General features: G+C 52.7%; 1 protein-coding gene across 1 annotated transcript in view; it reads left to right on the top strand.

Annotated features, from left to right (window-relative positions):
- Positions 1 to 12,967, top strand: part of LOC131420733 (ral guanine nucleotide dissociation stimulator-like) — a 396,596-nt gene that overhangs the window by 358,536 nt on the left and 25,093 nt on the right. The gene's annotated exons all lie outside the window — the stretch shown is intronic.

Raw genomic sequence — 12,967 nt, 5'->3', positions numbered from 1 at the left:
TGGATTTGGGTGCAGGTAGGGCTGAGGACCTCTGCCAGGGCTGCCTGCTCACCCAGATCCCAGAGGGCCAGCTGGAGATGCAGGTCTTCAGGCCTTGGTAAAGATCTGGTGCAAACACACGATGGCCTCACTGACAGAGGAGCCACAGGGTAAGCCCCGGCCACGGAGTTCCTGCCCTTCCAAGGCCTCGCCCAAGTCCAGCAGAGCTGAGGGGACCGGGGAGAGGGCAGGGGCTGCCACCACCGGTGGGACTCGAGCAGCCTTTCTCAAGTGACACCTTATGTGAAAACCCCATCAGCGGGATGGACTATGTAACTTGTGGGGCCCAGTGCAGAGAAAATATGCAGGACTCCTTCTTAAAAAATGACAAAATTTCAAGATGGTGACAGCAGAGCACTAAACCAAACATAGACTTTTCTAAACATGGGTTACATGCCCCAGAAGCTGGCAGAGGATGGGAGCTGCTCTTGCTGCCAGCCTTCCTGGCACCCTCAGTGCCCACCTGCTGCGGTGACCCTAAGGGATCTTAGAGGAACTCAGGGCTCTGGAGAATTCAGAGGAAATGCCACTGATGATGTGAAAAGAGATAGGGCTTGAGACCCACACAAAGCAGGCTCAAATCCACCTTATCCTGCTTGTCAGCTGTGTGACCTCCAGCAAGATGCCTAACATCTCTGATCCTCAGGTTGTTCCTGTAAAATATGAAGGTGAAATGAGGTCACCCTTGTAAGTAATGGGACCATTTGAGTGTCTGGTGCAGAGGAGGTGCTCAGTAAATGCTAGCTCTCCACCACCCCCTTTTGGGGGAGAACTTAGAAAAGCAAAAACACCCAGATTCTCCCAAGCACCTGCCCTGTCACCACCTAGAGAGCCCTGGGGATCATGCCTTCTCACTGGCAGCTTAGCACCAGGTTGGGTAATGGGCCTCTGAGCACCCCTGGCAGCCACATTTTCCGTGGCTCCCCTCCAAGCACCCTCTTTCCAGCCCATGCTCCCCAGCCAGCCAGCTCCAGAACACAGCCCGAGTCTCCTCTCCCAGGATGAGCTGTAAGGATGCCAGAGAGACCTCCTGCAGCCCCCTCCTCTCCCAACTGTTCCTCCTCTGTGCTTCTTCATCACCCTCAGCTCCTACCACCCTGGAGACCTGGGAACCACCCCAATGTGTCTGGGGTTTGAGCTGAACAGCAGAGGGGAAGCCAAAGGGACTCTGTCATGCACCCCATTTGTGGACAGGAAAACAGGCCCAGAGAGAAAGAATGAACCCCCCCAGGAGTCAGGGCAGCCCCAGCCTAGGATCCTGTCCTCATATCCCTGCAGTGGTCTCTGTCTTTCTCTGCCACATCAGATACCCCTCCCTAGTCCCATTCCCGACGTGTGCTCTCTGCTCCCTCCCTCTGTGATGACCCAGCACTTTGGCTGTTGGAGGCCCCTGGTGCTTTCCTCTTCTGTGAGCTGTCACAGGGGGCTGTCTCCTCTCCCAGGAGTTTGTGCCCTGAGGGCAAACCCCCACCCTGGGGTCTCACTCTCTCAGTACAAGAGCAGGGGGTGGAACGTGCTGAGTGGGCACAGAGACACCCTTGAACTGTGTGGCACATGTCCAAAGATAGTAGCTCAGGAAATCACAAACATGCCACAGAGCCAGCTCCTCTCCCTTTCCAGGGCATGTGGCTTTGTCCCTTCAAGGCCACTAGCTGAACCACAGGATGAATGGACTCTGACAATTGAATGAATGGAGCACTTTGAAAGCAAAATGAGACAGTTACCCACTCTCCACTTCCGGGTTGCTAAAACTACCCAAGCCTGTGCTTTAAGAGTGGCTGAAAATATGTAATGGAGAAATATTCAGTGCCAATGCAGACTTTTCTATTTTTTCGATTCTCTGAGAACCTTGGCACATGAAATAATGGCTGTTCTTGGATCTGAACTCTAAAGAGCTAAGGGACTCACACATAGGCTCATGGAGAGCTCAGAGACACGTGGATGCCCAGTCAGCACCCTCACTGCCCTGATGTCATCACCCCCATGCCAGTCTGTTCTCTTTGCCAGTTCTGAGATTTGCACGTGGTATCCTTTTCTCTTTAGGATTGTGTGGTGTGTGGGTGTGTGTGTGTGTGTGGGTAAATGTAGTCTGTATGTAAAATTGATGGTGCTCTTCTCAGCGGCATCTACAGGATATCTACTCCCCAGGGACCAGAGCAAAAACCAGATGCAGTCATGTCAGGCGCTCTACTCCCTGTACAGGCAACGTCGGCAGTCTGGGAGTCTGATTTAAGGATTGGGCTGGGTGGGCACAGCTCTGGAGAGCTGTGAGCCTGGGGACCCTGCAGAAGCCTTAGGCCACAGCCCATCCCTGCTAGGAGCCAATGTCAGGATGGCGGCAGGAGCCCCAGCCCCTCTGAGCTTGCAGAGACAGCCTTTCCCTTATCCTGCAGGTCCCTTCTGAGGATGCATTTGCTTTGGGTCCAGGTTGGCTTGGCTGACGTCCAAGGCCTGCTCAGTTGACCCTTGTCAACGATGATCATGGAGAGTTGGGACTTTGGCTTATTACCACAACTCGCCGGCTAGAGTCCAGCTCTGGCTACCCAACCTGGCTCAATGTCTGGCGTCTCAGCTGAGCCCTCCCCACTTGCCACCCCACAGTCTGGCCTTCTTGGCCCATCAGAGGCAAACCTTCATTTGCCACATTCCTTAGCGGCACTGCTCGTTGGCTCCTGCCCCACCACAGTCCCCTCTCTGGAGACAGTGTCTTTATTCCAGAATGCATTTAGTCAGTGCAGTCATTGATAGAGGAATTAGTCCATGGTTTTCTCTCTTTTGTTAGCAGTCAAGATTTTGCTAAAGATCTCTGTACTTCTTGCTTTTCAAACAGCTGCCACACAACTCAGTTCTCTCTCCTTCCTTCTCCATTCCCTCTGGCCTCTTCCAAGCCTAAGAGATGCCCATCTCTGTCTCCCTTTATGCCAATCTTGTCAGTATGTCCTGATGGAGTCCGTGTGGTGGGCACCATGCTGGGCATGGGTGAGACACCCCCAGAGTTGGATAAGTCAGATCCCTTCACTGGAGGAGCTTCCAGCCTAAGAAGGGGGTCAGAAACCCACAGAGGTAGCTTATACTCCAACAAGGCGAGGCCAGAAGAGAGGGGTGCCCCTACTGCAGTGGGAGGGTCTCATCATGGAATCCACAAGCACTACCCAGAGGTTTTGCAGGACAAAACAGGAGCCCAATTGGGCTGGCCCTGTGGTGTGGCAGTTAAGTGCATGAGCTCCGCTGCTGGCGGCCCAGGATCCGAACTGATGTACCGCTTGTCAGGCCATTCTGTGGTTGTGTCCCATATAAATCTGGAGGAAAATGGGCACAGATATTATCCCAGGGCCAGTCTTCCTCAGCAAAAATTGGAGGATTGGCATGGATGGTAGATCAGGGCTGATCTTCCTCACACACACACAAAAAGGAACCCAACAGGTGTGCTAGAGTATAGAAGGAATTGGAGCAGAGAGGATGATGTGAACAAAGATGCAGAGTACAACAGGGTGTTGAGTGCAGGGCAGCAGGGGTGGGGATGGCAGGAGGAACATGGGAAACAGGACTCAAGGCACAGAGTGGGCCCTGCAGAGGGGCTGCCTGGGGAGGGGTCAAGGTGGCCCTCTCCATGTCAAATTTGGTTTGTAAACCTGATCCCAAGGCTACAGTTTTACCTTAAACCCTGAACTAAAGATCTCTGCAGTTTCTTGCAGAGTCAGCCTTCCAGGATTCTGAGTGCTCCCAAGCCGGGAAAATACCACGACCATCTCTAAACTCCTACCCTGCCCTTTGGGCTGCCTGAGCCGTCCCAACTTACTTCCAATCATAAATGGGAGAAAAATAGCTATTAAAACAATGAAATGGTGCCAAACTGAGGATTCTAGAAGAGGGAAGGATTCTTCTCAGAAGAGGATGTTCCCTTTGTTTTAGATGGTCCTTGGAGCTTTTTAGTTGATGAAGATGAAGCCCAAGAGGGCTGTTTAGATGGGAGAGAAGAGACTGAGCAGAGCTGGACAGTTTTGCTTAATAACTTTGCTTTTGTTTGGGTGTGATCTCCCGTTACCTCTAGGGAGAGATGGCTGCTGGTGGGGGCTCTGAGTGTAGAGGGTATAGAGGGAGTAGAGACAGGGCCAGTGTCCTCGATGTCTGACCTGTGCACAGCCTGCTAAGAAGGGCCTAATGCCTGGTTTAAGGCTTTGCTGTTGTTGCCTTGGAATTCTTAAGAGCCCTGTATTTTCAATTTGCACTGGGCCCAGCAAAGTATTTAGCTGATCCTGAAAAAAGGTGTAGACAAGCGTATATTGGTAAAGGATTAATGACCAGCTCTCTGAAAGAAAAACTCTGACTGGTAGCACTGGCCAATTTCCATGCTGTAAACATTCCTACCTTGGCCCATTTTAAGCTACCAAAGAGTGAATAACAAGCTTGCAAGATTCTTGAAAATTTCACAACCGACTTGCAAGTTGGTGTGAGCCAGCTCCAGCACATCACTGGATGTAAGGCGAGGGTCTTGGCAGATAAAGGGATTATGAACACCCCCACCACCACCAAAATGGCAGCTGGGAGAGTGTGGAGAGAGGCCAGCGTGAGGAGAGGAGGTCAGCAAGAAATCCCTGTAGCAGGAAAGGCTGAGTGACAGAAGGGCAAGGATGTCTTCTATTCAGCTTTCAGCTGTTTTCTGTTTCAGTACTGGAAACCCCCTCGAGTGCATCTAAGCCTTTCAGAAAGTCTGGTCCATACTTGGCTCATGTTGGGGGCTTGGGGAGTGAAGGAAGAGCCAGCTGGGTGTCATTAGGGCTTTCCTGGATACTCTGGTTCTCCTCCTGGGTCAGGGCAGGACTGTACTGCCCAGGGCCCTGAAGTCGGGTGTGGTCATGTGACTCGCTGTGTCCAATAAAACGTGAGCAGAGTTGTCAGGCATCATTTGCCACGTTCCTTCCCCTGCCCTGGGACTGGTGAATTTCCTGATGGTGGGAGCCCCGTCAGCCTGTGTCCCTGACTCTGAGTGTGAATGTTGTGGAGCAGAACACACAATGGACACACAGTGTGAGAGAGAAAGCATTCTTTGTTGTTTTAAGCCTCTGAGACTTGGGGGCTGTTTGTAATTGCAGCAGAATCTAGTTCCACCTGACGGACACATGGAGCGACCACAAGGGGGTAAGGAGCAGTCAAGACTGAGTGGAGACTGGCACTGTGAAAGGTGATACAAGAAGCCAGGAGAGCAGAATTGGAAGCCAGATGTGGCCAGGAAAATGGAAGACCCTGAAAATCCTCAGGAATACGTGGGATGGGGCTTGAGGAAGTTTTCTGGCTATCAGGTGGACCATGAGAGCTTGAGGCCATCCAGGTGACACAGTGTTTCCTGAATATGCACATTTTATATGGCCCGTCTCCCCAGCAAGGAAGGAATAACGTGTGTGGCAGGCACAGGCCATGGATCTACAGCCAGGAGACCCAAGGTTAAGCCTGGATTCCAGCACTGGAAGTGACCTTGGAGTGACCTTGGATAAGTCCTTTCCTCTTCTGTGGACCTCTCAGTTCTCAGATCCCTCCCAGCTCTGACGTTCTATGACCCTCTGTCTTTGTCACGGGCGTCACTCATCACTTACTTGGCTCCTCAGCACCTCCTGCCTACCTGATGGCCTACTTCCTGGGAAATGGGCTCTGTTTCACCTTCCTGGAGCCCCTCCAGAACATACAAGTGCCCTCTGCTCTGCAGGGTGTGTGTGTGTGTGTGTGTGTGTGTGTGTGTGTGTGAGAGAGAGAGAGAGAGAGAGTGAGAGTGAGAGAGTGAGGGAGTGAGAGAGAGAGAGACAAAGACTACAGCCAGAAAGGTTTACCAAGCTGATATTGCGAAGTCTTACTTAGGGGCCGGCTACATGGCTTAGTGGTTAAGTGCACCCGCTCCGCTACTGGTGGCCCGGGTTCGGATCCCGGGCGCGCACTGACGCACTGTTCGTCCAGCCATGATGAGGCGGCGTCCCACATACGACAACTAGATGGATGTGCAACTGTGATATACACTTATGTACTGGGGCTTTAGGGAGGAAAAGGAGGACTGGCAATATATGTTAGATCATGGCCGGTCTTCCTCAGCAAAAAGAGGAAGATTGGCATGAATGTTAGCTCAGGGCTTATCTTCCTCACACACACACACAAAAAAAGTCTTACTTAAAAATATCGTTTTCCCTGGAGAGTAATATACTCAGTTGGAAACGTTGCTCCTAATTCCCACCACAAAGGCCTCTGCTGCCACGCTGACACAAACACACACACACACACTTTCACCAAAACTGACCAGTTTTGTGCTCTCCAGCACCAGAGAGGGCCCTGCCCTTTGCACCCACCCCTTCTCTGGCCTACCAACCCCCGAAAACTTTCAAGGCCATATGCACTATGAACCCATACCTTCTTTGGCCATAAAATGACTCATTTTCTACCTGGGTTCACACTGCAAACTCTATTATGGTTCCAATCACACTCTACCATAATCAGACCTTAAGGCTAGAAGCTTCCATCTCTTTACTGCCTCCCACAGAACCTGATGTCCATTCATTCATCAAGTCCTTACAGAGTACCTACTATGTGCGAGGCAGAAGGGACAGAGTGATAAAGGACACCCCTGCCTTCAAGGAAGTCCCACCAGACCAGGTGAGGGACAGACACCTGAGGAGCTGGGTCTGCCATGGCATTCTGAGGGTGGGAAAGCTGTGGCAGCAGGGGTCATGGAGCACATTCTGGGATGAGAGTCCCCAGGAGGAGACATTTGAGCTTGGTAGGATTCCACCAGGCAGGGAAGCGTGGGGGTGGAAGGGGCACTCCAAACAGAAGCCCCAGCATATGCAAAGGCCAAGGTGTGCACAGCTCATGACCAGGGACACTGGCTGGAGCCCCGAGTGATGGGGTAAGAGGAGCCTGGGGAAGAGGATGAGGCAGTGGTCAGCAGATTTTAGGCAGTTAGTGAACGAGTGAGTGAGTGAATGACACCCTTGATCATGAAGCCACTAACCTGGTACTGGTCCTTAGACCTATTCCTTCGTCCTTAGCAAGGACTCAGCTTGGTTTCAGGGATATGTGTAGGGCTGGGATAGATCTCAGAATGAATTAGATGGTTTAGACACGGGACAAGCCCCGATCCCAGGACCCACAAGTAGAGTGGCAAGACTGGCAAGTAGACACACAGACCTGGGTTCTAGTCCTGGCTCTGCCACCTCCCAGCTGTGTGAGCTTGGTCAGGGGCCTTGAGTTCTCTGAGCCTGCTTCCTCGTTCCAACCTATGAGGATGGTTATGGGGACTGACTAAGAAAGCATCTCTGACAGTGCCTCCTGCAGTGTAGAGGAGGTGTGTGGAATCTGAAACTTTTGTTCAAGCTCAAGTTTCAAGCTGATGTGATCATTAGTTCAGAGCTTGGCAGCGGCACCATAAGGTGGAATTAGCAACTTCAGAGCCTGGAACATTCCAGGCAGAGCTGGCTTCAAGGGCGTGTGATGGGGTCCTGTGCTCAGAAGGCCCCATGCTTGGGGCTTCAAGTTCTGCAGTTGCAACCTTGAAGTTATTATTTCTCTTTGAATTTGTTTTCATGAGAAACATCTGATGGAACAATGGAGCACACCCCAGGGGCTTGGAGCCTCAGCCCTCACGTGTTCCTGCCTCCTGTTGCCTCCCTGGGATGGTTTCTCAGCTGCTTGCTCCCCACATGCCGGCACCCCAGAACCCATGACCTCCTCTATCCTCTGGGAGCAAATGGGTGGAGTCAGCCAGGAAGTCTCACATTCCACAGTGAGTCACCCTCCACCTTCTGCAGGGGCCTTGGGGTAGGTGCAGAAATGGCGGGTGCAGTGAACACCCGATCCTGTCTCAGGACAAGGTAAGGAGACAATGCCAGGGCACTAGGTGGGTGACTCAGCAGGGGCATCTTGGCCACCCCTCATCTAGGTACCAAGTGTATCATGGCACAGAGTTTAGAGGAGGTTGAAGGTTGATATTGGGGGGTCTCCTGTCTGCCATGGGTGGGTTGGTGGGCTGTGAGAAGGGGAGGTCGACTTCCCCGACTCCACCCAGGGCCTTGCATTTTTCCCTTGCATCAGGCCCTAGAAATCATGCAGCCAACCCTGGTTAGAATCTGTTTCCATTTTCCCATCCTCAGCTCAGAGTCCACGGTCCTTATGTGATGTGGCCAAATTGCTCTGAGCATCTGATGCATACTGGTGAGATGAGGGGGGAGAGGCAATCACATCATTTGGCGCTGGGGTAGACAGCTGGTGAGGGGCGTCTAAGAGACAGAGAGCCAAGGCCTCCCAAGCTTTAATGTAAATGGCAATCAACTGGGATGTTGTGAAAGTGCAGATTCTGATTCTGGAGGTCTGGGCAGGGCCTGAGATTCTGCATTTCTAACATGCTCTTGCTTCATGGACCACATTTTGAGTAGTGAAGTTCTAGAAACCTTAACCTAGGAACAGCGTGGCCTCCAGACCGATGCCTGGCGAGCCCCTGTAGGAGCTCTTATGACAGGCAGAGGGAACGACTGCTTAGAACTTAGCCAGCAGCCCACACTATGATGACTCACCAGTAACCCTGTGTCCTCGGACACTTCAGCTGATAATGTGGGAATGCTTAGTCAATGTGGTCATCAGCAGAGTAATTAAAAACTCGCCCATAAATAACCTCCCTCAATCCTCACAACTTTGTAAGGCAAGTATAAAAAGGCTGTTTTATAGATGAAGGAATTGAGGCACAGATGATGGGGGGATGTACTCTAGGTTGCAACCGTCGAGTGGCAGAGGTAGGATCTGAACTCACATCTGGCTAAGGCCCTTCCCACTCTGCCAGCATCACTAAATTTAAGTTTCTAGGCTGGCATAGCTGTGGCTGGAAGCTGGTCCCCGTGCCGGTCATGTGCCCCCCCGATCCTGCAGGAGCCCAGAGTGTGAGTTGTTTGGCCTGTGCCCTGGGCCCCCTGGCCAGCCTCCTCTGCACCCCTAGCCAGCAGTCACCTCTGCCTTCAGCCGCTCGATATTGATCTCCCCATCCTCGATCTGCTGCCGTAGCTGCTTGGCTACTGTCTTCTCGTCTCCACGATCTGCAGCAGGTGCAGGTACTTCTGCATCAGTGCTTCACACTCCCTGGCCAGGGTCTGGTAGATGTGGACAGACAGACGTGGTAAGACACTGCCTTCTTGTCCCCCAAGAGATCCAACCAGAAATGGGGGTCCCCCACTGACTGTGATTAGGAGATGGTCCTGACTCCCAGATATGGTGTGCGGGGCATTGACCTGGCTGCTGTGCTGTTACTGACTGCTCTGGCTCCTTCTCCAAATCCTGTCTCACATTCTGATCTCTGGTCCTCTAACTGATCCTGTTCTCTCCCCTCTCCCTCCGATCCACATCCTAGGGCCTTTGTACAGGCTCACTCTCTTGTTAGACATAATGCATCTGCTGACTTTAAGTTAAAGTCAATGCTCAAATTGAACAACACAGCCTAGATGACAGCACATCTGTTTACAACATGGTTCACTGAATATTTTGAGTTCACTGTTGAGACCTACCACTCAGAGAAAGAGATTCCTTTCAAAATATGACTGCTCACTGGCAAGTGCTGTGGTTCCCATGGAGAGACTGATGCTGGTGTGTGCCCCCCTCCACACATGCACCAAAGTTAGGAAAAGTCTTATGACTCACATAATAGAGGTCTCTGAGGAGAGCAGGGCCAGAATCTGAAGTAGCTCTGAAATGGCTTGAGGGAGCAAGGAAAGGAGCCTGGTCTGGGTTTTTGTTGTGGTTGGAGGTTTTAAAGAAAAATTATTTAATGACACCTGTCAAAGATGGTAAGGCATATTTTATTCAGAACCACTGTGATACGTAGGGACCACCGTGATGGGATTCACAGCAGGGGAGAAATGAGATTGGACTCTACTCTAAATGCAGCATGGGCAAGTGGGAATTCATGGCCAGGCAGCATGGTGGGGGTCACAGGATGGAAAATTACTAAGAGAAAAAACAAGTGTTGGGGTTTCTGGCTAACCTGACCTAACAGGATTCTTACCAAAGAGAGGCCAGAGTGATCAGACACCACCTGAGGGATGGTGGAGGAGGAGGAGGAGCCTGAGCAGATCTCGATGGTGATCAGACATACGGGTGGGTGTTCTGGTTAAACTGACTTAGCAAGGTTCTTGCTAAAACTGGATTTTACAAGGAAGTGCACAGACAGGCCTACAAGAAGGTTCAGGAGCCTGACTAAAGTTTGGTCAAAGCAAGAAATCTTTGCCAGGGTTGAGACCAGGGCAAGAGTTCTGCACACAGACAGGGATTGTGTGGTTGGATCCGAAGCCAGTTCCAGAGAAGGGACTTCTTAATCCTGGCGGGGAAGGAAAAAGCCTCCCAAGAACCATTGCCCCAGCCCCGCCCAGCACGCCCCTCCCCTCCCTGACTCCCTGCTGCCCCTCCTGCCCCAGCAGCCATGGGCTTGTCAGGCCAGCGCCAGAGCACCGAGGGTGGATGGAAAGAGCGTCCAGACCCGCAGGTACCTGGTTCTCAGACGCACCGGTCTCACTATGGGAGCTGCCCCCACCCACTCCACCTGAGGAGCTGCTCCCCCCAACGGCCCCGCCCCAAACCACGCCAGCCAGTCCCAGCGGCTAAGAGTCCAGGCGAGCACAGTCTTCCATGCTGACCGGTGCAGGTGCCCCTACCCGCGTCCCTCTCCCCGCTGCCCAGGAGAATGAGCAGAATGTGATGCTCAACCACTGGGGCCAATCCAGGTGAGCAACGTGGGCAGGGCCAGAAGTGTGGGCGGAAGTGCATCGGTCACCATCTTGGCGTCCGGCGGGGCCCCTCTCGGAGGGCCGGCCACATTGTCCCTCCCCGCTCGGTCTGGGTCATTTGCTATGAACACCACAGCAGTGACCCATCAGGGCAGCGGAACAGACGCGTTTTGGCAGCGCTCCCCCAGGGTGGGTGCATCAGGCGTCAGTTTGCCTAGGCCCACAGATGTGGCCATCTTGCTTTACGGAGGACAGATGGGCACGCGCCGCCATCTTGCCATCCTGCGGGGCGTGGGGACCAGCTCCCACTTGCTGCACATTGTCACTTCGAGCCTTACTCTTGTGGCAGTCCCACTGTGGGGTGGAGAGGAGGGGGCCGGAGCCTGGCAGCATGACAGCCTGAGGCCCGGGATGGTGATCACTGCACTGCCGCAAACTGCTCCCACCACTGGGCAACGAGGAGAAACAGCCATCTCCTTCCACAGGTAACCGGCCATTGCCGCCCAGTCAACCGCCCTGGCGGTCCAGCCCGAGGCAGGCAGCACTCTGTGCTTGGGGCCTCGGGGCCGGTCCAGAAGGTGAGTGAGCGCCAGGCGCTATGTGGCCTTGGTCTGTGCCACTGTTTCTACTCTGGGCACCTCGGGCCACTGCGGCCATCCCATGGCCACTGGCACCCACCTTATGGCCTCCACCACACTGTCACCCCCACCCCCCAGCCACTCTGCTCTCCACTGATTCAGGCTGGGGCCAACAATGTCAAGAAACAGGGTATTCTGGAAACGTTCTTTCTTAGGTCACTATCTTCTTGCATTTGCCGTGACTTTTCTGCTCTTTTGATGGCAGGGAGCCTGCCTTGATCTCTGAGATCAGGAATGTGGCTGAGCAAATGCAGCTTCTACCTCCAAATTGACACTCCTCTCAGATGCTCTGTTGCTAGAAGGGTCCTGGCAGTGCAGGGAAAGGTGGCTCTGCACTGGAGGTGAGTCCTGGAGAGGCGTCTGACTCTGCAGACTCTGCATGTGACAGCATCCTGGGTGGAGGAGGTTGCAGCCCACTCCTCACTGGGAGGCTTACCCTGGGGACTCAGGGAAGGGGCTCCTCTCTTCACTTCTTCCTTGGGATCCCACAGCAGGATGAGGGGTTTGCCTTCCCCTTGGCCTGGCTCCCTTCATGAGGGCTTCTGGAATTCATCCAGTTGAGTGAGTCCTTTCTTGCGGACTCTGCAATGGAGGTCCCAGAACAGTGCACTGAAGACATTCTACTTTGAAAACCTCCTGGCAGATCCTTTTGTTTCATGTTGCAGGTTGTTATTGAATTTTTCAAGACCTGAATGCCACTTGTTGTCTTTAGTCTTATTCAAAGTTAACAGTGGTTTGTTTTAAGTCGGGAGTTGTTACAATCTATCCAAAGAACTAGTAATGTGAGCTTGTTTCAGAGATCAGACAACGTGCTTTCTTGACAGTTTCCTTCAGAGCCTGTGTCCCAAAAGTTTTGTTACTGTTTTTGAGAATGATGCAAAACACTGCAGAGAAGGTTGCTCTTGGCATGTGTCATTGTTTAACGTGGTATGGGGGCAAAGGAAGTGGGGGTCCTTTCGTAACTTGTCACAAAGCATTGAGAAATGTTAGAAGGTCATGTTGCTTGGAACTCCCTGAGGACCTAGTATCCACCCGGCCTCATGGGGGTTAGATGAACTCAGGAGGAGAAGAAAGCCTAGAGAGAGACCCCCTTCCTCCCCATGTGCATAGTTTTCTCTAAATAGAGATTTTACCTTAATGAGGAGAAAAGATTATGAAGTGTCTTGGTCAGTACATTTCAGGGGCTGGTTGCTTGGTACAGGAAGCAGCTTTCCTCCTGGTAGTGGAAGGACAGGAGGAACACGGAACTGCAGCTCTTGGGGCTGACCTCCTCTTGGCAGCAGTCCTGCATCCTCAGCTGCTTGAGTAGAGCTGGGGCCAGGCGCCCTGCTGAGTGCCTGGGAGGCTCTGCTGGCCGACACCTGGCCTGGCTTTGAAATAGGGGGACCAACCCTCCCCGTTTTAGCACCCAAAGTCCTGCATCCCAGGGACAGCAGGAGGGTTGGAGAGCCATGAGCTTCTAGGAACTATTTCTGAGGCTTCCTGAAGCCTTTCCTGTTGTCTTGGTGCCATCCTGTGCTCTCTGCCCGAGCATCTTTGTTCCTACAG

The sequence above is a fragment of the Diceros bicornis genome, chromosome 24, assembly GCF_020826845.1.
Source record: "Diceros bicornis minor isolate mBicDic1 chromosome 24, mDicBic1.mat.cur, whole genome shotgun sequence".
Classification (NCBI taxonomy): domain Eukaryota; kingdom Metazoa; phylum Chordata; class Mammalia; order Perissodactyla; family Rhinocerotidae; genus Diceros; species Diceros bicornis.
Note: the sequence above shows the minus strand (reverse complement) of the source record. Positions and strands in the feature narration are given on the sequence as shown.